Source organism: Oryzias latipes, chromosome 7 (assembly GCF_002234675.1).
Source record: "Oryzias latipes chromosome 7, ASM223467v1".
NCBI lineage: Eukaryota > Metazoa > Chordata > Actinopteri > Beloniformes > Adrianichthyidae > Oryzias > Oryzias latipes.
In genome coordinates, this window is record NC_019865.2 from 33,009,354 (window position 1) to 33,029,536 (window position 20,183).

Here is a 20,183-nt window from a genome sequence, read left to right on the forward strand (position 1 = left end):
CCATCTTGAAATCACAGGCGGAGCTGGAGCGGAGCTGTTCATGGTGCTCTGTCTGAACCGGTGTCTGCTCCAGCCTTTAAAGTACACCAAGGTGCAGTTGCTGCAAACGCTGCAGAATCATCAAAAGCACCAGAACTTCCTACAGCGCAGCAATGTCTTCCAGACCGGCAGCTGTTTCTGTTTTGCTCAAATAAGGAGGGTGAGCGTGAGGCCCTCGAAGAGAAAAGTGAAGACCAGGCAAGAGGCTGGCGCCGGAGACGCTTTTTGGATTATTTTGATCTGTATGCAAGACCCTGGTGGAAACGAACACAACACGATGCATGACAGGCAGTTTTGACAAGTTCACGTGTGATGGGTTCATGGTGTGGGGACCAGGTCTAACTCTGACTATATTTAAGGCAAAAATGAGTCACATGATGGGAAACTCAAGTCATTGATGCTTCCAAAAGCGCCAGAGTGTGGAGGCGGAGCTTAACACGATACAGGTTATTTTCAGCTTGCATCAACTTTTCATTTCTTTCTCTGCTTTGGCACACAGCTCTGCTTTACTCAGTGAGCAGAAGGGTTGAAGATGGACCCCCCAGCTCTAATTAGGGGCAGGGGTGGAAGGCAATGAGAGGACATAGTGGGAAAAATAACCAACTTTACTCTGTTTCATTTACCCCCCCATGCTTTCAGCTCGTCCCTATGTCCCTCTTGAAGATGAACATCAAAGCTCCACTGCCCCCCCCGCAGTGCTACCTCTCCTCCATTTAGGGGGGGCATTTTACAGCAGTCCCAACCTGATGGAGGCTCTTCTGTGTCGTCTGGGGGGGCGGGGTTAAAGGGGTTGGGGGGCACCTGAGAGGATGTCAGGAGATGAAGGCTAGAAGCCTTCAAGAACGGTTTCCAGAAAGCTGTTAGAACCACAAAACCATTCAGAACCACAGACTGATTCAGAACCACAGACCGATTCAGAACCACAGAATAATTCAGAACCATAGACCGATTCAGAACCACAGACTGATTCAGAACCACAGACCGATTCAGAACCACAGACTGATTCAGAACCACAGACCGATTCAGAACCACAGACCGATTCAGAACCGCAGACTGATTCAGAACCACAGACTGATTCAGAACCACAGACCGATTCAGAACCACAGACTGATTCAGAACCACAGACCGATTCAGAACCACAGACTGATTCAGAACCACAGACCGATTCAGAACCACAGACCGATTCAGAACCGCAGACTGATTCAGAACCACAGACCGATTCAGAACCACAGACTGATTCAGAACCACAGACCGATTCAGAACCACAGACTGATTCAGAACCACAGACCGATTCAGAACCACAGACCGATTCAGAACCACAGACTGATTCAGAACCACAGACCGATTCAGAACCACAGACTGATTCAGAACCGCTCAATGACTCAAACCCACACAATAATTTAGAACCACAGAACACTTTCAAAATAAGAGCCTTGAATGTAGTCTGCAGAGTTTCCAGAGGGAGGAAGAGGAGTGCGGAGAATGATGGAAAGACAAGGGCAGGGAGGAGACGAGGAAGATGAGGAGGAGAGATGGCTGCCTGCCACGCCCTCCCAGTGTGACCTTCTTCACAAATAGCTCAAACGAATTTTCCTCCCCCTGTCTCTCATTCCGATGGGAGAAAGATAAAGAAATTGGAGGCTAGTAAAAAGTGGGATTTCTGTCTTTTTGATGAGGATGTAGGTGCCCCCCCCCTCCACACACACTGGTGAATCTGGGGGAGACAGTCCCAGCAGAGGAAGACTCCCTAACCGAGCGGCAGGGACGGCCGAGAGCCGATCTGCAGCATTGGCCTGATTCCTCCCGTCCCGAGAGCGCGAGGCAGATGGCATGTGGATCGTGAAAGGGCAGCGCTCGCCGGTCGGCCGCCAGAGAGCCAGCAGCACCCACCCATGAGCCACCTGCTCCTCATGTCTGTTTGACCCGCCTGCCAGCCCCCCCACAGACACACCCACTGCTCTGCCACTTTCTCCACCCCTTTGGGATTCCTGCTCAGAGGCTAAGCCTCAGAAATGGATTCGTCATAAACCTGTTGTACTCTTGGTGAGTCTTTCTGGTAACATTTAGTTTTAAAACAACAGAATCTCCAAATGAAAGCAGAAATCCAAACCAAAACCCTCTGGAGATGATCAGGTTTTTGAGGCGTATCTGGATGCAGATGAGCATCATGAGTTTAGCTGTGGGAGCTTGCAGTGATAGAGAAGTATGTCCCCCCCGCTTTACTTTGCTGTATATTTTCAGAGGAGACACATTGAGCTAGTCATCGTTTCTCAAGCCTACGAATCCCAACATGCATCTGTCTGAGAGGAGTCTCTCCTGTCTTTCAAACGAGCTTTCCTGCTCACATGGAGGCAGATTGGAAGAACATGACTCTGCGGTCCGAGTGCTTCTCCCACCCCTGTTTTTCCAGGTGGGGGGTGGATGAGCTCAGTGTGTGGGGCTTGAACGAGGATGCTTGTTCCAAACAGATGTGCACGGCCCAGAGAATGAGCTCATTGTTTGCAGTCGGACCTGCTGCTAATCTGCTGTGAAACGCTAACAGCTGGCCGGCTGCGCCTCCCCCCCCCCCTCTAGCTCTAAGACCCCCCCCAATAGGGGGCCCAAGAATCTCCAAACCCCCACAACTCAAACACCGCCAGGTTTAATCAGCCGGTGAAATTGATCAAATTGTTCTTGCTTAAGGTAATGACTTTAGCAACTGTCAAGTGTTGCCACGGAAACCACAGTTTATGTAAAGTTTGACTGTATAAACAACTGGATTAAAAAAACAGTGAGGTTGACGTCCCCCTTTAGAAAATGCCTTACCTCCCCCTCCAATCAGATGAAGTCAATGTAGCCTTCATTTTCCCACGAGGCGACGCTGCATGTTGGAGCCAGACGCCGTCAGTAAGCAGTGATTGGTCCAAGTCCGTCTGAGTCAGCGCTCACTCCCACCAATCAGGAGTGAGCTTGTTGGAAGGCCACACCCCTACCACTTGAAAGCGGGCTCGGGAGAATCAAACATTTTGAACATTTGAGGTGGGGGCCAGCAGGCACCACATGTTCTCATTAAGGCGTCTGATTGGTCAGTTTAAAACTGGAATAACTTACAATCCAGAAAAAATATCATGAAAAATGAGAGGATAAACAAAAAGACATTAGAGGAAGAATGGTGATTCTGACCAACAGAACGACTGAATAACAGCTGTTTATCTAGTCTGGGGGATTTTGGCTTCTTGGAGCCACTTCCTGTTTGGAACGCCAGAGAGGAGGAGTCACTTATTCCAGCTCTCCTGTACGGTTAATGGTCTCCATTCTCTCGAAAGGCTACATCTTGAGGTTGTGTGGATCTTTCATGTGTTGTTAGCGTTGTGGCTTAAACTGCTGACGGTGAAACCGTGATTCAGGACACGCTGATGGCCTGCATGGCCCGCTGTTTGTCTGTGGCTTCCCTCAGAATTAATGCTCTCATTTTCTGAATTGATAGCCTTCATAATCCTTGTATCTGTTTTTAATCAACATGGCACCATAAGATGCATTAAAGTGTGTTTAAACCTGAACATATTCTGAATGGGGGCGTTGCATGTGTAAACAGGGCTTGTTACAAAAAAGCAACATTCAGTCTATGGAATGAAAAGAAAAGCCAGACCAGGAGGTGCCGTCGATTCTTGCTGTTTCCTGAACATTTCCAGCTTGATTTTAGGAAAGCCGAGCGGTTCTGCAGAGTTTCAGAAGCCCTCCTCAGAGTTAAAACCCCAAGCTGTCAGGAGATGATAAAGCCGGGTGCCCCCAAAACAGTGATCTCACCGAGGGGAAACTGTCAGCAAACATGCACAGGGGCCCTGCAGGAAAGCCGTGCCACGTCCCAAACACGGCGATTACAGGCCAGCGCCTTTGTCTGGACTTTCTCAGCAGTGGAGTCTGCAGAGTGGAATCTTCCCATTTCACGTCTTCAGTTGTTCCTGCGGCTTCAGAGGGAACACATGAAAGTGATCGTGTGATCCACCGCGCACTCAAAACAGACTGTGATAAGTCTGTCTGGGAATCTCGTCTCCTCAGCTTCAGACATAACAGATGAGCGCGACCGGAGGGGGGAGGGGTGCAGCGTTTGCTAATTCGGTTATGTAACGGTGTCATGCTGCAGAGGAAGTGATGCATGAAGAACCGGAGAAAACTAAAAAGTCCAGTGTCTGGACCGAGATGAGGGTTGGGGATGGGGGAGCAGACAGCTGACAGTGTCCAGAGACAGCTGATGTCGGTGACGTCCCTGAACAAGTCCTGTCCTCGTGTCACGTACATGTTTCCCACACCCCCCATGTCCTCTCTCCCCCAAAGCCCCTCCTACTTCCGGCGCAGATGTCCCAGAGGGCCGTGGGGCGGGCTGAGGGCAGCAGGGATGATGGTCTGCAGTGACAGGCGGGGGTCAGTGTTAGCTGACCACCATGTCCCACAAAAAGGAAACGTTCAGTCAAACAAACTGTAGCTGATTGTTTTTGCAACGTTTCTAAGCAACATAGCATCATCAACATACGCTGGAACATCTCCACCAAACAGGAAGTGAGGTCACCAACACCTACAATGTGTCAAGGAGCATTTCTAAGCCAGTTTTAAGAAATGTATTTTTTAAAAGACAGCATTTTATGAGCGTAGAAGCCCTGAAGCTGCACCCCCAGAGGAAGAACTTGTGATGGGGGGTCCAATGCTGTTGCTGGTGTTATCACCAATAAACATCCACAAGGTCAAGATTTGATTCTTGATGTCCTGATAAAATCTGATGTGAAAACCATCTTTTTGTAGTGCAAAAGACCTATTTCATCAGAAATGCTGTTTGGAAAGTTCCAAAAATGGCATTAAAAATGAAAACAAAGGATCCTTTTGGTTCATGAATCGATAATGTGGGTAAGTTTGATTCAGAGCCAGCCCAGACCTCAGTTATTTGGTCAAAAACTGTTTTGCTGAGCAGGCAAAAGCCCTTTATATCGTCCTGTTTCCACACACTGCTTAAATCTGCTTCAAACCCCGACTGTTCGTTTGCTGTTTTCTCTGAGAGGAACGCCACATCATGACTTACTCGTCAGCTTTCTCCATCTCTGGCTAGGAAATGTCCGAGATTCGTCATTTGTTCCTTCTGGCAGGAGCGTTGGAGGGATTGGAGGGGCCGAGGGCTTACATAACTAAGACAAACAGCCTGAATTTGGGGGGATTATGTCATCGGAAGGGAACAAATTGGTAGGTTTTAGTTGGTGCCTGAGCTGGGAAAGGCTGCAGCACCAAAATGGGTTTATAAGACACAGCCTTTGCAGATGGAGCAGAACTCAAATAGGTGTGAGGGCTTTGTGCAGATAAATGGGGGGAGGGGGGCTTTTGCACACGCCAACTAAATGATGGATTTTATTTGCTGGGCTTGAACTTGGCTCTGCTGGACTGTTATGTCGGTTTCTATGGAGAAAAACACGAGCCATGCCAGACTCAGAGTTGTGCAAGGCAAAATAAAATCTGTGTGTGTATACATTGGCCTCAGTGGGGGGGTGGGGGACTGGAAATTTGACTCCAAGAATTCAAGATGGTGTGGGTTCTCGGGCAGTGAGGCCAACAGACAGAAAGCGCCGTCCCTGTCGGAACTTTTTCCACCCGGTTTTTCCAGGAGCTGACCTCAGAACAGGCGTACACGTCAACACACTGCCGCCGTGCACCCGCCAACACCGCTCAACTCTGATTTAGGCGAAGAAAAAGGATCCTCCAGTTTCATGGATGTCACCAACAGCTCACCTGTGCAGAAACCTTCCATTCTCAACATTTGATGTTGTTCCTTTTTACCACACGGTTAAAGGAAACAAGGAAAGCTGATTTTCTGGGAACAAATGTCCTGAAGGCGTGTGTCCTGTTACTTCTAGTGTCAAACAAAAACTCCACGCCACATCAAAAAGTAGGACATCAAAGCAACAGTTAAACGTGGTGGTAGTATGATGGTATGGGGCAAGGGGGTCCCCCATCAGTTCATGAGCTCAGGTTGTAGACTTCCACAGCTGAACAGTGATCCAGTTCCTCCACTGCTCTGACAGTCATCCGAAGAGCTGCATTGATGCTGCTGGGGGGGGGCATGTTTAGACAGTTCCCTGACGTGTGAAGCTGAACCCAGTTTGATCAGCGTGGTGAGTTTTGGTTTTGCCTTTTCTCTGAGAGTCTGCCGTGGCGTCTGATCCACATTTCATTGCTGCTTCCTCCCGTCCACTGAAAGATGAGGTGCATTAGCGCACGCTGACATGTGAGTGATTGTGTGTGCAGACGAGATGAGGTGTGTTTGCGTGAGTCACCGATGGTTTGATGCGTTTTATTTTAGCAGATTAAAATGAGCGAAAGGTCAACAGAGAGCAAGGCTGCTGCTGCAACTCTGCCATTTCCCTGATTGGTGTGTGTATGTTTGTGTGTGTGCGTGTGTGTGTGTGCGTGCGTGTGTTTGTGTCATACAAGTACCTGCATGTCTGTTATCATTACATCTTTCTGCAGCTTAGCCTTTGGTATGCAGCTCACCTGCAATAATAGAAGCACTCCCACACTCAGACTGTGCCCGCACACGCATGCTTGTGCATCTGTGTGTGTGTGCTTGTGTGTTCATACTTGCTTGCCCTGTTTTTTTTTCAGTAAGAATCAGCTTCTGGTCTGTCTGTCTTGGTGGAGTCCAGTTTGAGTCTGACACTGGGGACGTTTTTCAAAGTGTGTAGAGGCCCGTTTACATCACTGAATCATTCCAGTTGAAACAATGCTGCCTCACTAGAAGGACCTGGATGTGAAAATTAACAACAATTTCTTCTTTTGCTTGGTTTCATGTTCTGGGTTCCTGTCATGTTGCGCCTTGAAGCAAACTCAAATTTGAAGTGTAGATGGTAAATTTATGAAATTCCATCTTTGCCTGGAAGAGCCGTAATTTATCAGAGTATCGTCTTAATGCAGCCGAATGGTCACAACTGTCTACGATCATACAATGTTTTTCTGTAATTAAAACTCCCGCCTGACTCCTGGGATTATTGAGCAGTGTGTCTCTAAAGAGCAACAAAAATGAGCCGACAACCCGCTGTGCCTGGCAGCTCATCACGCCATCCAACACGCCTCTCTAGCTGCTCGTTAGCTAACACGGTAACCACTTAGACTACACATTTACAAACTTTTTTGAAGTACAAGTTACAAACCAACGCCTGCTGCTTGTAACCCTTGTGCTTTCCTAGGCACTTTAACATTGGGAGTGGGGTCATCTAGACCCACTAGACAGAGCTCTGAACCTTTTTTCTTCAATGATTTGTGATCTTCACTGGTGTCCATGGATTACATGAAATCTTTCCACCTTTATCCACCTTTGTCATGGTAGGGAGAACACGTCAATGGAAGGGGGGGGGGGGGGGGTCATCTAAGATAGCACAAGGGTTTTAAAAAAAACAACAGGAACACATTTACGAGCACAGATCTTGGTAAACTTCAGCAGTGGAACCCAGTCTGAGCAGAACCAGCTTCAGCCAAACAGAACCAGCCAGGGTCAGTTAATCGTCCTGAAACAACTTTAACCTCGGCGTAAGACGCACAGCCATGGAAGTGCACACTGGAGCTTTCACGCTCACGTGCACATGCACTCTCACGTGCACACTCACTCTTATTTACAGTTCCTGAGTGCTGCTGGTCTGCAAATAGGCGGGTTGAGTCATCTGTAGTCTCTGTGCCCTTCCACTCATAATATTGATGTGTATGTGCAACTAACACCCCCCCACACACACACACACATTCACATGTGCACTTTCCCGCACAGACGTGCACACACAGACGCGCACACACACGCTCACACACGGAGAACACGGCCAAATCTGCAGGCGAGCAGATGTCACTCTGACCAAAAACAACAGCAGTGTTCATCACAGTTCTGGTAGGTCACCGTGATTCCAGCCCTGAGCTGCCCCCCGCCCCAGCACGTGGGGGTGTGTGTCAGGTGACAAAGGTCATAGAGGATCTGTTGCACCGGTCTCTATCAACAGTTTAGTCTGCCTTCCTCCATTGAAGTGGTGGTTTCCTGGCTGCCATGACGTCTGGGTTTGCACCATCAAAGCTGGAGGTTTTGTTGTTGTCTGTCTATGACAGCACCTTCTCTTTAGCTGGACTGAATTCTGTGCAAGCTCAGAGGATGAAATCATTCTTGTTCTTTGAAGCTGAGCTTGATTTGTGGTGAATCAGGGAAGCAGACCTTCAAAGTGGAGTGTCAGGCTGCATTCCTGCAGATCCATCATTTCTTCTGAAACAGTTCAGGCCTGTTCAAACCCCTGAGCATTGCTGCAGAGCAGGTCTGGCAAAATATGCAAATGCTCATCATTTTTGAAATTGCAGCAGTTCAAATCTCAACTGTTAGCCTGACAGAAAACCTCCCTGCTCATTTAGAAAACCAGACTAACTATTCCTCAAAAGCACCTACCTTCTCGCCGTGTGTCTGATCAGACGAGGAGGCATCCTGTCAGTCAGTCAGACGCGTGTGCGTGCTGTTTGCAGACCTGAGACAGTCCAGGGGCATTCCTGATTTAATGGACCGTGACTTCAGAGCTGTCTGCTGGCTGCGAGGGCATGGCTGCTGGCCCAGATGTGCCGGTGAGGCAGTGTGTAGCTCCTAGCAAAGACATGGCAGTTAACACATCCTACCAAACAAACCGTGATTGATGAGGCAGCAGCCCATCTGACGTTCCAGCCCCTGAAGAGGAAAAAGCTGGAAGAGCGCCTCGCTCACACACATCCACATGCAAACACAGCAGCTCTTCTGGTTTGCTGTGACAACTATAAAGTTGGTTCAAGAATTATGAATGTTCCCCTGCACTCAAACTTCAAGTTTGGTTTAGCTTTCATCACCTGCTCATAAGCTCATAGCTGGGTGAAGCTTTCTCTAAGATGACTCAGCTCAAAGACGTGAGATATCAAAGTAGGACCTCAGGGATCTTTGAGAAATCATCAGCAATCACAATCAAGATCCAACTTGTGGCTGTTTGAAGTTCAGCTTCGTTTAAGTCGACCGCTCCATCCCACCTTCAAGCATCCTTCAGGTGGGCTCCTGACAGGAGGATAGAGGCTCCTGTCAACAAAGAAACTCATAAAGTGTGTGTTTTTTTGTGATTTACGGCTCCTCACAGTGGAGTTGGACTCCCCAATGGCAGCCATTAGGTATTTAAAGTCACCTGTAGAGTCATTTCAAGTGACCAATAACCACAATTTCAGTTTACTTGTGAATTTTGGTTCCATCTTTAAAGCTGGGTTCACTTTCATGCAGCGCCGACTTTATCCTCCACCACTTCACTAAGAACAAATGACAGCTGAGCAGCAAGCTCAACTGTCATTTCCCATTACGGGGGTTGTACTGCAGGGTGGGGGGCACCTTAGCCGACATGACCTCGCCAAGTCCAACAGAACTGCAAAACTCAGCAGAGCAGGAGCGTTTCACTGCCATCATTTGTCTTGTCCCCCCAACCACCACCTTTCTCACGGGCTCTCAGAACCAGATTCTGTGTGAGCCGCATGTCTCACACACACATCTAACTGGCCTTTTTATGGTGTTGCTGCTTTTCTTGTTGTGGCTTTTTCCTCCCCCCCCCCACCCCCCAGAATGCGGTGGAACAACAAACCCAAATAGTGGCTATAAACTTCAGACGTGTTTATGGCGGGGCCTGTTTGTTCACCTCTGGGTGAACTCCTCCAACAGACACCGGCATCCTCTCCTGCTGGAGCGTAAAACAACCCTAACTTCACCCTGATCACCCTGCCCTTTGGATGACTCGTCCATATGGGGGGGGGGGTCAAAAGGGAGACCACAGAGCATTCCACCCATGTGAAAATATTCCGTTCTGGATATTTTGGAACATTAATGGTCCAGATTGTTGGTCTGGAGCTCTGCTCTCTGAAAAGTGCCACCTTTCTTTGATTTGACCAGCAATGCAGAAACGCCCTCATTTGCAGAAAAGGTGTTGGTCAGTTAGTGATGGACGTCTGTAAGAAGCGGAATCCCGGCTGTGAGTTCAACCGAGTCCAGAGAGATCATTGAGAGTCTGATCATGCAGATGTACACTGTGGCTTCAGACCACAGATTAGACCAGTAGGAGTGGAAAAGATAAATCCAGATGTTTTGGGAGTCTTTGACTGCAACGTTGACCTAGACATCTAAGCAAAGCAGCCATTTTGAGTTCTGTCTTAAATCTGAGCAGTGTTTGTCCCGGCTGCTCTGACCGACTTCCACGGGTCTGTTTGGGTTGCTTAGTTGAGATCCTAATCTGCTCATCCGGCCATCTGCTGCTGTCTCTGGGATTAAAATGAAGCTGCCTGACATGAGCAGAAACACTAGAGACAGAGCAAATACTTCCAGCGCACTAAGTTGTCAGAGCTTCCCTTTGGGAGGGGTTCCTTTCTGCTGCAACTTTTTCCAACACCCAACCCGCAGCCAAAGGCCTGATTACCATTTTATGACCACACGTCATTATTGTGATGCTATCAGGGCAAATGAATTGGCTGAGCATTGATTTACAATAAGCCTCATTGATTGGTTGCTCCTGTCTGCCTCAAACCGAGCCTTGGCCGCCTGCAGGCCTCGCTGCTGAAGGGTTTACCATAGATCTGTCTCTGTTCTCCTACGGTCAGGACTCCATCTAAGCTTCAATTCCACAAAAAGCAATGCCTGCTCACAAGTGTGGACGGTCTGAATGCACATCTGTCCAAAAATATTTACCTTAACAAAAGCAAGAAAACTTCTGGTTTTTAAGGCAGTCAATGTTTGTCAGTTTCTTTGATAACATTACTCTGACTGCCTCTGTGCATTTCAGATGAATATTTAAAATGATATGATTGGATTATTCTGGTCCCTGCCACCACTTTTATATCCAAAGTTACAAATTTACACTCAACAATTTTAACTTTAAGCTCCATTTTTACACTTTTTGTACTCTTACAGTACAGGCCTCCAAGAGTAACAACCCTGCCTCCTGTAAACTGTTGCCATGGCAACTGTTTGAAGTTAGTGGGATAAAAATGCGCCTCAGAACCTACTTCGACTGTAGTTTCACAAACTACCCTGCTATCCTAACTCCAACGCCAGCGAAGGCAGTCACAGCTAACTCAGTGAAGTTTGCTTGTAGAATGCAACATCTGAAGTGCATTTTAATAAAAGAATAAATGAGAATGCTACAGATTACACAGAGTACACAGATCTCTGTGTACTTCCTCACACTAACCATCAAACTACCATGTAGCAGGACTGAGTTCAGTACAAAAAAACTTTTCACTCATTGCAATAATGGATGCAGTTGAGATGAAAAACAGCACAGAAATGTTGCATGAAAATCTTCATCACAAAATGAGAAAACAATATTGTTAAAAAGTTTTTATAAAGCATGCCCCCCGCATGCTTTATAAAAACTTTTTAACAGTTTCCCTCCCCCGAAGCAATCTGACTACATTAGTTGTGGAATTGACATATGAATTCATCTTAAAGGTAACGCAGAAACATGGCTGCACGAGCGATTCTGAAGCTCTTGTTCATCCCTCCTTTCCAGCACATTAATAATGGAGGCTTTCTGTGGCGAGCGGCAGCGGTCTGGCTGAGCTGGCGTGTCTCCACAAGTTTGTGTCGCTGCAGGTGAACTGGTTGAACAGACTGATGAGAGAAAGACGGAGAAAAACAGACTCCCAGCTGGCCGAAGGGCATGCAGAACATCATTAGTGCCAAGTGTCTGAAAGCTGTCGAGAACATTCCCATCACAGAGCAACTGGAGTGCTCACTAACAACCCAGACCATTAGAAATGGTAGATGGCGTCTACTTATATAGCGCTTTCTACCTTCTTTCCAAGGCCCAAAGTGCCTTACAGTCACAGTCCCATTCACCCAGGCACACACACATTCACACACTGATGGCGGCTCTGCAGACACAGAGCCCACAGACACCCAGACATTTTCTCAGCTTATTCATGCGCGTCTTCATGGCGAGTCTCACACTTCTCAGGGAAACAGAGTGACAGTTTTGGGACTTTTTCTGGACGTTCATGTTCCCCCGACCTGAAATACCTTGATGGGAGCAGATGGAGCATACCATGCTCTCCTGTCGCTCCCTGAGGCTTTGCTCTTTCAAGTGTTAGCTGGAACTCCGGGCTGCCAGTTAATGACTTGTAATGGCCAGAGTTTCCTGTTGCAGCATTACTGGAACACGGCTGCCGTCTGCCTTTTTCTTCCACGAGTCCCCGTATGAAGCACTTAGGCTGGAAGGGCTTGACCTAATGTCTGTCTGAAACACTCATCTTTTTCAGTTTTTGCTAACTTCCTGTCTGGCCTGCTTCCACTCACATGTTTGCACGGTCGGTCCGTCGCCTCTGTGGTCAGGAAATAAAAATGTGACACGCTGGGAAATGGCCACAGGCTCCAAAGCTAAAGCAGCTGCTCAGCAGGAGCAGAGCGGTGGAGGTGAGCCGCTGACAAGTGCTGTTAATGCGTCCTGTCTGCTCTGATGATGCTCCTGCAGCATTTAAAGGGGGCAGGGGGCGGGGGGCAGCATTCAGCTGCTCCGACAGCTGCAGGACTGCAGCATGGTTGCATGTGCAGGGAGGCACATTTGGTTATTTGGTTAACACGTCAGGAAAGGCCTCACCTGGATCCGCATTCTCTCTAAAGAAATCTGCTTCTCTGAACGAGTTCAGATGACCAACAAGGGTTCTGCTGGCCACGCCCACAATGTGTCAAAACACAAGTATGTCAGATTACAATTGTGTCTGTTCTAAACATAAAAGGAGATTTGATCAGCTAAGGACAAAACTGTATAAATATTTTTAACCTTTCTGTGCAGTTCTGCTCTCATGTTCAAACCATCTGAAACCTTCATTTACTCCGAAGAAAGAAAAAGTTCTTCAGCAACATCATTCACCACTGTGCTACCAGGAAGCACTCCCTCTAATTCCAGTCCTGTTCTGATTCCGTTCTGGTCCTGCTCTGATCCAGAGGTGGTTTCGTGTGATGGAGGAGAGGAGCAGAACCAAAGGGAGGAGAGGAGAACAAACATCCACAGATGAATCTGAAGAAGCAGGAATCATCTGCTCCTGGGTGAAGGAGGTGTAGTGAGGAACTGCAGGAGCTTCTTAAAGGAGAACCAGAGGAGAAGCTGGATTAGTTCCTGCTTCTTTGTGCCCTGGAGGGAGCTTGTTTGGGACAATAGCGACTTAAAGGAGCAGCTGTTAGAACTTTGGTCCGTATCAGTTTTTGGTTCATCCCTGCTCATCTCAGCAGAGTCCAAACTAAAAGAAACTGCTACCTGTGGTCTGGATCAAACTCCAGAGATGAAGGCACCCTAAACCACAAGAGGTCCTGGTTCTGGTTCTGGTCTCCGTGCTCGTATATGCAGCCTGGTTTTCTCCTGCTAATGGCTCTCAGAGACCGCAGCTCCGTCCCAGCAGGCGTGAAAGTGGAAGAGGCTGTTTCTGCACTCAGATGACGGGCTCCTGGCGTTGACCCCATGCGTCTGCTGATGCATTAGCTCGGCCGCAGTCGGCCCACTTAACACGCCACCGAAACAAACACGCCCGTCAATGGATACAGCTGCCATTTGTGCTGCACACAGTGAGCCGCTGTCCGGCCTGTGAGGGCCCAGTGTGCTTGGCGGTTTGTCTAAGCAGCAGGCGGGGCCGTCACTCAGACGGCGGCCCGTGCAGAGAGGGGCGTCTGAAACAGCCGAGAGGCTGACCCAATGCTGCCACACAGACACCAACTGCTTGAGAGAGTTTAGTCAGCACTAAAGTGTCCAGGTTCACACTGCTTTACAGAGATCAATACTTATGTGGCAAACCGCTTACAAGAGACAAGATTTAAGACGGTTCCTGAGGTCTGAAGGCGGAGCCTTTCTCTGGCGCTGCATCAGCATCGGGTCTTATCAATTAGGCATTTTTCTGGCTGAGGAAACCAGGTTGGTTCTGCAGAGAGCATCGGGCCTGAGACTTGATGTTCTGCAGCAGAAACGCTGGCTTCCCTCTCATTCGACTGGTCCTTGTCACATGACCGGGGCCAGGAGAGCCTCGTCCTGCAGGCGGACCAGAGCCCGACATGCTGCACTGGCATCTATAATTCATGGTGGCAGGTATCGAACACCGCTCCCTGCAGACCGCTCAGGCTGAAGCAGTCTGTGATGGCTGATGGATTCAACGCCTCGACCCCCCCCACCTCCTGTCCCAGGTGTCAGCCAGCTAGAGAGAGCTTAAACTGTAATTGGTGGTCCGTCCCAGTCACTGAGACAGGAGATGAGCCGGCTTTAGCAGGCGTAAGATGAGACTGGATTGGACTGTTAAGCCCCCACCCTTGCCTCCAACCCCCCCCATATCCTCCTGTCAGGTGGATCCGTGCACGGCAAAGTGCCAGTTTAAGGGCAGATGATGCACACTTTTCTCCTGTCACACACTGCACCTGAAAGAGGTGGCTTTGAATTCTTCAGCTCGTTCCAGATGTGACCCGTTTCAAACAGATGTTTGTTTTTTTATGACAGAATCCACGATCTTCAGTCTGGACTTGGATCTGGACCGGAAACACGTCTGCTGGTGATGCAGAGTCCTGCAAGTGTTTCTGGGGGCTGAAACATCCAGTGCATGCGTGCATGTGCTATTTTTGCCTTTGCTTAGCCACGCGACTTAACCCTTTCACCGACACGTGGGCCCTGAGGCTCGATGTGCATCCAGCAGAAATGTGGCCCACATTCCCGCTCTGCCCCCCTCCCTCGCCGTCATTCACATCTGGCCTCCTCTGGACGGCTCCCTGCACGGAGCAGGAAAACGGCTCATCAGCAGATTCCTGCTCCTCTGTGCAAACCCGCAGCTCTGGAGCAGAACCTGCACCCCCCCCCCCCCCGAACACAGAAGAGCTGCAGCTTACTGAGCTGCAGACATGTTGGGTCATTTGGCAAAAGCTTGTTTTGCCTAAAATCCACCAACCACAGAGCCCGTTTTGAAGCCGTGCTTTGATGTTCGGCGATGTTTGGCTGCATTTGATCAAGAACAAGATAGAAAATAACCAGCCCTATTTATTTACCCCCCACCCCCACCCCCACGTCCATGTCCAGCTTTCCGTCTTCTCGCCCCACCGATCATAGCTCCGAAGAGGGCCAGTCTCTCCTTTTTCCCACGGAAGGAGTTGCCAAAGCAAATTTTGGCGAAAGGAAATGGAGGACCCCCCCCCTAGACGTCCCTGATCCCCCCACCCCCACTCCTTCTGCGAGTCTGCTGGAGTGAAGGACAGGCAGCTGTGGTAAAGCCTGTGCTGCAGGAAGATTGACACCACAGTTGCTGCGCTGGGTCTTTTCGTGCACATCAGCGGCTGAAGGGGATGTTTTTGGAGAGGAGGCCGGCCTTCTGCTGCACGGCCGTCTCTCACTGTAGCGCCTTCAGGACCGTCCTCGAGGAGGACACCGAGTGTCCCTCACACAGCCGAACGCCAGGCCCGCTCAGCTGTTTGATGCCACACCGTCTTTACTTCTGTTGTTGGTGTGACGCACATCGGCGGCCCTGAACGCCGTCCGGGTTCAGTTGTTTTTACCCAGCAGCCTTTGGCCTCTGACCGCCTGTGCTGCTGACTTCCAGGAAGCTGCTGCCATGAAGGGGGTGGGGGGGGGACTTTTGCAGTAAGATTTTGCAACATCATGTTTCCAAAGCCAGGCGGACTTTCTGGGAAAACACCGGGAGGTGTTTGGAATTGGGGGGTGAGGAGTTTTATAGGATGCAGCTGCTTGCGTCTTTCATTGTTTGGGTGGGGGTTCAGGTGGGTGTACCGTCTTACTCTGCCCCCCCCCCCCTGCCTGGAGAGCCTCCACAGGTTCACACTAGAGGACCGCTTCGGGTGGGGTGGGGTGGGCTCATCGCTCGGGCCGCTCCTCTGGGCCTCCAGAGGACCTCCTGGTGTTTGCCTCAGGAAGACAGAGGCGCCATTGTTCTCTGCCCCACAAACACTCAGCGGAGGAATCTGAGCTGTGGCTGCGGCCCGGCAGAACCGCTCTCCTCCATCCTGTGCAGGCTTCTGTGGGCAGAGACTCCTCTGTCTCCAGGAAGGGCCCCTCCCTTTGCACTGCGAGGGGCCCCTCTGCAAGACACGCAGGAAGGCCAAAGTCAGGTCACAGGCAGGGTGGGGCTTCATTCACCCTCCCCAGTGAAGAAAGAGCAAAGAAAACAGGTTGTCTGACCTTTTCAGCAACTGTTTAGTCGTGTAACCAGTTTGGCGGCATTACCTTTGTTTGTTTTGCTGCCACAGTCACGTATACTTCACACCTCACACGCAAAACCAGAACCTCGCTTCCAGACAGCAGATCATTCTGGGTGTGTGTGTGTGTTGGGGGGGGGGGGGGGGGGGGGTTCTGGTAGGCTCTCTATTTACAAGATAATTATTTGCAACAATAGCTAATAATTTGTCAACACTCAAAATCTGCCAGAACTTTATTGAACTCTATAGGCATCTTTGGGAGCTGGACCCTTTTCACCTGGAGGTCAGTGGCGGGCGGTTCTCCTGCTGCGGATCACCACAGCGGCCAAACCCAGACAGCACACGGTCCGATGCAGAAAGCAGCTTGAGTCAGAGACTTCGGAGTTCAGTTGTCATGGAAACGTTTGCCCTTCCAGTTTTACTCAGGCCAACACTGAGGCCCATTGAAAACCAAACTAACTGGAGCCAGGTCAGTTCAGCGGGTAGCCACTAGTTTCCTGGTTTCAGAAACATTGTGTTGGTCCCTATATTTGAATATTTTTCAGTTGAGACAGTTTCCTTTCTGTAAAAATCATCTGAACCCAATTGGATCATCTGTAATGATGACGGGACGTTGGCTTTTGGACTTAATACCTTCTCATGGCGAAACGTTGCAGCAGGAGGAGCCATTAAGTCCAGACTGTAAGTCCAGAAGCCATGACTCAAACATCTCCAGTGATGTTTCTGTGCTCAGGGTTAGCAGACGAGCTCTGCCTCACGCGTTTCCAGTAGGTTTGCATTAGTGTTTTTAAATCATCTGACTGTCACTGAACAGTAGAGGTGTTTGCTGTGCTGCCTAATAATCCTGTTAGCTAAAGGAAGCAGGCAAAGACCAAACAGGATTAGACCGAGCACAGAGCCCTGCGGTACACCACTGCCGTGTGAGGATCCTTTTCATGAACCCAGATCAGATTAATCTGGTTCCTGTCATAGCAGGGACATGTTCCAGTCTCTGTACCAGATTAAGATCAGAAGCAGCACCAGGTCCACTCAGTCAGAACCATCATCACACACTCCTGACTCTGTAGCCTAATGCAGAATCGCACCCATTCTGCCGGCTGTTTTTCTCCCCCAGAGGAGAGAACATCCTGTGATGTGCCTCACCGGAAGCACTCTCAGACAGCAGAGAGCAGGGTGGAGGGGCGGGTGGAGGCTTTCATAACCAGGGAGGGAGTGGTAGAAAAAGGAAGCGCGGTTGCGGCGTGGCTGACAGAAAACGACAGATAGCATCAAGAAGAGATTGAGCGTCCGCTCAGCTGAGGCAGTCTGTCAGCTCTGCAGCTCCGCTTCAAGCTCACAGGATTTGGTGGCTCTCCTGTTTTCAGCACTGATCAGTTTGTGATACAGTGGGGAGGGGCCACGTGCTCCAAGCCCTTTACGCCCCCAAAAACCACTCAATTAAGACCTAAGTGCTGGGACCAGTTCTGCCGGGCTCCAGCAGGTCTCCAGCTGCATAAAAGGGATCATGTTGGGAATTCTGCTGATCAGGACCGGGTCATCTGCAGACTCCTTTAGAGCTTGGTGTCTTCTTCAGTATGAAAGCAGAAGTTTTAGGATGGCGTAACGTCTGTCTCACTTCAGCTGAGACTTTTCTGCTTCACTGAAGGTTGTGAACCTGCGGTTTTGTTCACTTGACTTTGACCTCCAGTGGCTCTTGCTGAGGTTCTGTTTTATGGAGGTCGAAAAGCGGCTCCTCGGCTCTGACCTTCAAAACCCGGTTACACGCCTCGTTCCCGACCGGAAGAACAGAACAGATTTTCTCAGCTTCTAAATCCCTAAATTGTATTTGGACCTTTAACCGAAGCCTGACGTCTCAGTTCTGCCGGGTCGACGCCCCACAGACACAGGAAGCTTCAGCTGTGACACATTTCAGGAGGTAGACCCCACCCATCCTGTGTCTGCCACGGCCGTTTCTTACACAGATGTACACCCAGACACGTGCTCACTCATGGGGGGAGCTGTCCCATGATGCTTTTCTCATGCAGGGAAACTTGTGACCACTGCGTGTGAGATGAGGAGCCTCAGACGTTGAAATGACACCTGGGCTAGAAGTCAGACCAGAACCGAATCTGGGGAATGCTGAAGGTGCAGCCTGACACACCTTTGCTGATCTTTATCGTGGGAGGGGGACTTCCTGTCCAGCCCATGATGTGGGAGGGGGCTGCAGCTGGGTTTATCATTAGCAGGAAGGTTTGCTGTTATCAGTGCAGCTCTGCCATAAAAGTGTCTCCCTCTGCCCCTAGTCAGGGTCTCCCGTGTGTGGGACAGATTACAGAGAAGTGACAACATGTCTGATGTTCACACCCGCTGAAGCCAGCCTGTGGCCCCCCAAGACAGACACAGCTGACTCTGTTTACACGGGAATTCCTAACTAACCCGCCTGTGTTCTTCTTTGCTCACTCACCTTCATATGCTGGTTTTTATGTCCCACAAGCCCCCACTGCTCAGGCCTTGCATGCTCAGCTGCCAGCTCTGCTACCCCCCCCCCCCATGCTTTCTGTCATCCAGGTTTCTGGGGACCGAATCTGGGCCTGCTGGAGAACCGCAGTGTTGGCAGCAGGCAGTCCACGAGACGAGGGCTGGCACGTGGCACACAGACATGCCCCAGCCAGCTCTGTGCGGGGGGGGGGCTTGACTGTAGCCCTCCAGCCCTGCTTTGCTGCAGTGATATGTAGGACAAATCCCATCATCTCTAGTTAACCCAGAAAACAACAGCACCGCTCTGCTCCTGCAGCGCCTGAAACGTCAAAAGAGCAAACGTGTGAAGACCCGCCCCCCCACCTGCAGGTCAGCCGCTTCAGACTCATCGTCTGCTTCAGGAGGTCAGGGCTGAAGCGGTTGGGGGTGGGGGACAGGTTAGATCAAGCTAGCAGACAGAGGAATTTGTGGCTCTATGCTCCTTGACTGCTTTGTCGCTAGGCGCCTCTGAGGGGCTTGATGGGGGGCTTTCAGCTAATGAAACGTTGGCCCCCAGTGTCTGAAGCAGAACAGAAGATCGCTCCCATTGGAAAAGTTTAGACTCAAGCTTCTAAAGACCATTAGCTCCTTAAGGAGAAAAACAAGTCAGCCATGGAGGGGCTTGGCATGAAAACAGGCTGCAGCCCCCAGCCGCTGTGTGATGCAGACATGCAGGCAGAGAGCAGGGATCTCCTGCAGCACAGAGGAGCACAGATGACTTCATCTGCAAACACAAGCCCACCTTTCCGTCTTCTGCCATCGTCAAAAATGACGATGGTGAGGTTAAGGGGGGGTCGTCTGCTATGAACTCATGTCCTGAGGCTTTTCCTCATGCGTCATGACCAAAGGGGAAATTCTTTTACTTCCTTTTGGAATTTGCTTTTTGAAAAAGAAAGATCGAATATATATATATATATAAAGTCATGTGACCATCCAGTGTCTAGAATGTTCTAAGAATGTTCCCTTTGGATTCTTTGGATGTGGAAAAACAACAGTGGTGAACTTTAGGAAACTAACATGTGAGTGGATTTGACATTCATTCTAGTTTACTTGTTTGTTTGGACACAGATTTCATTTCCACTTGATGATCTGGAAGAAATGCAAGAATCTGGAAAACTTCACTGTTCAGTAGCAATAATTTCTGTCTGAGTCTCACTGCTGGAAGTTTGGATGAAGATGATCTGGATCCATTTCAGCTCAGAGAATCAGATCGTTTAAAATGAACAAATATCAACCATTAATCAGATCAAGAAGCACAAATGACAAGAATCAAATCGTTGTCAAAACGACTGTGAGTCTCTGTTCTTCCTCTGGCATCGCCTCTCATTAAGGGGAAGAGCTGCTCAGATATCTTTTTATGTCTGAGAAAGGAATTCTGTTCTTTGTGTTAAAGTTCCTAGAATTAGATGTAAATAAATAAATATTTGAAATGAAAAGGGATGGAATC

The 20,183-nt window shown here is 49.5% G+C and overlaps 1 protein-coding gene and 1 long non-coding RNA gene across 3 annotated transcripts in view; one reads left to right on the forward strand and one right to left on the reverse strand.

Moving 5' to 3' along the window:
- Positions 1-3,042, reverse strand: part of LOC110015396 — a 36,790-nt gene extending 33,748 nt beyond the window's left edge. For both annotated transcript variants that reach the window (XR_002290589.2, XR_002873570.1), the window contains exon 1: positions 2,845-3,042. This is a non-coding gene — a long non-coding RNA (uncharacterized LOC110015396). The remainder of the gene's footprint in view (positions 1-2,844) is intronic.
- The window catches only part of ski (SKI proto-oncogene), a 62,287-nt gene that overhangs the window by 26,433 nt on the left and 15,671 nt on the right, over positions 1-20,183 (forward strand). The window lies entirely within an intron of this gene.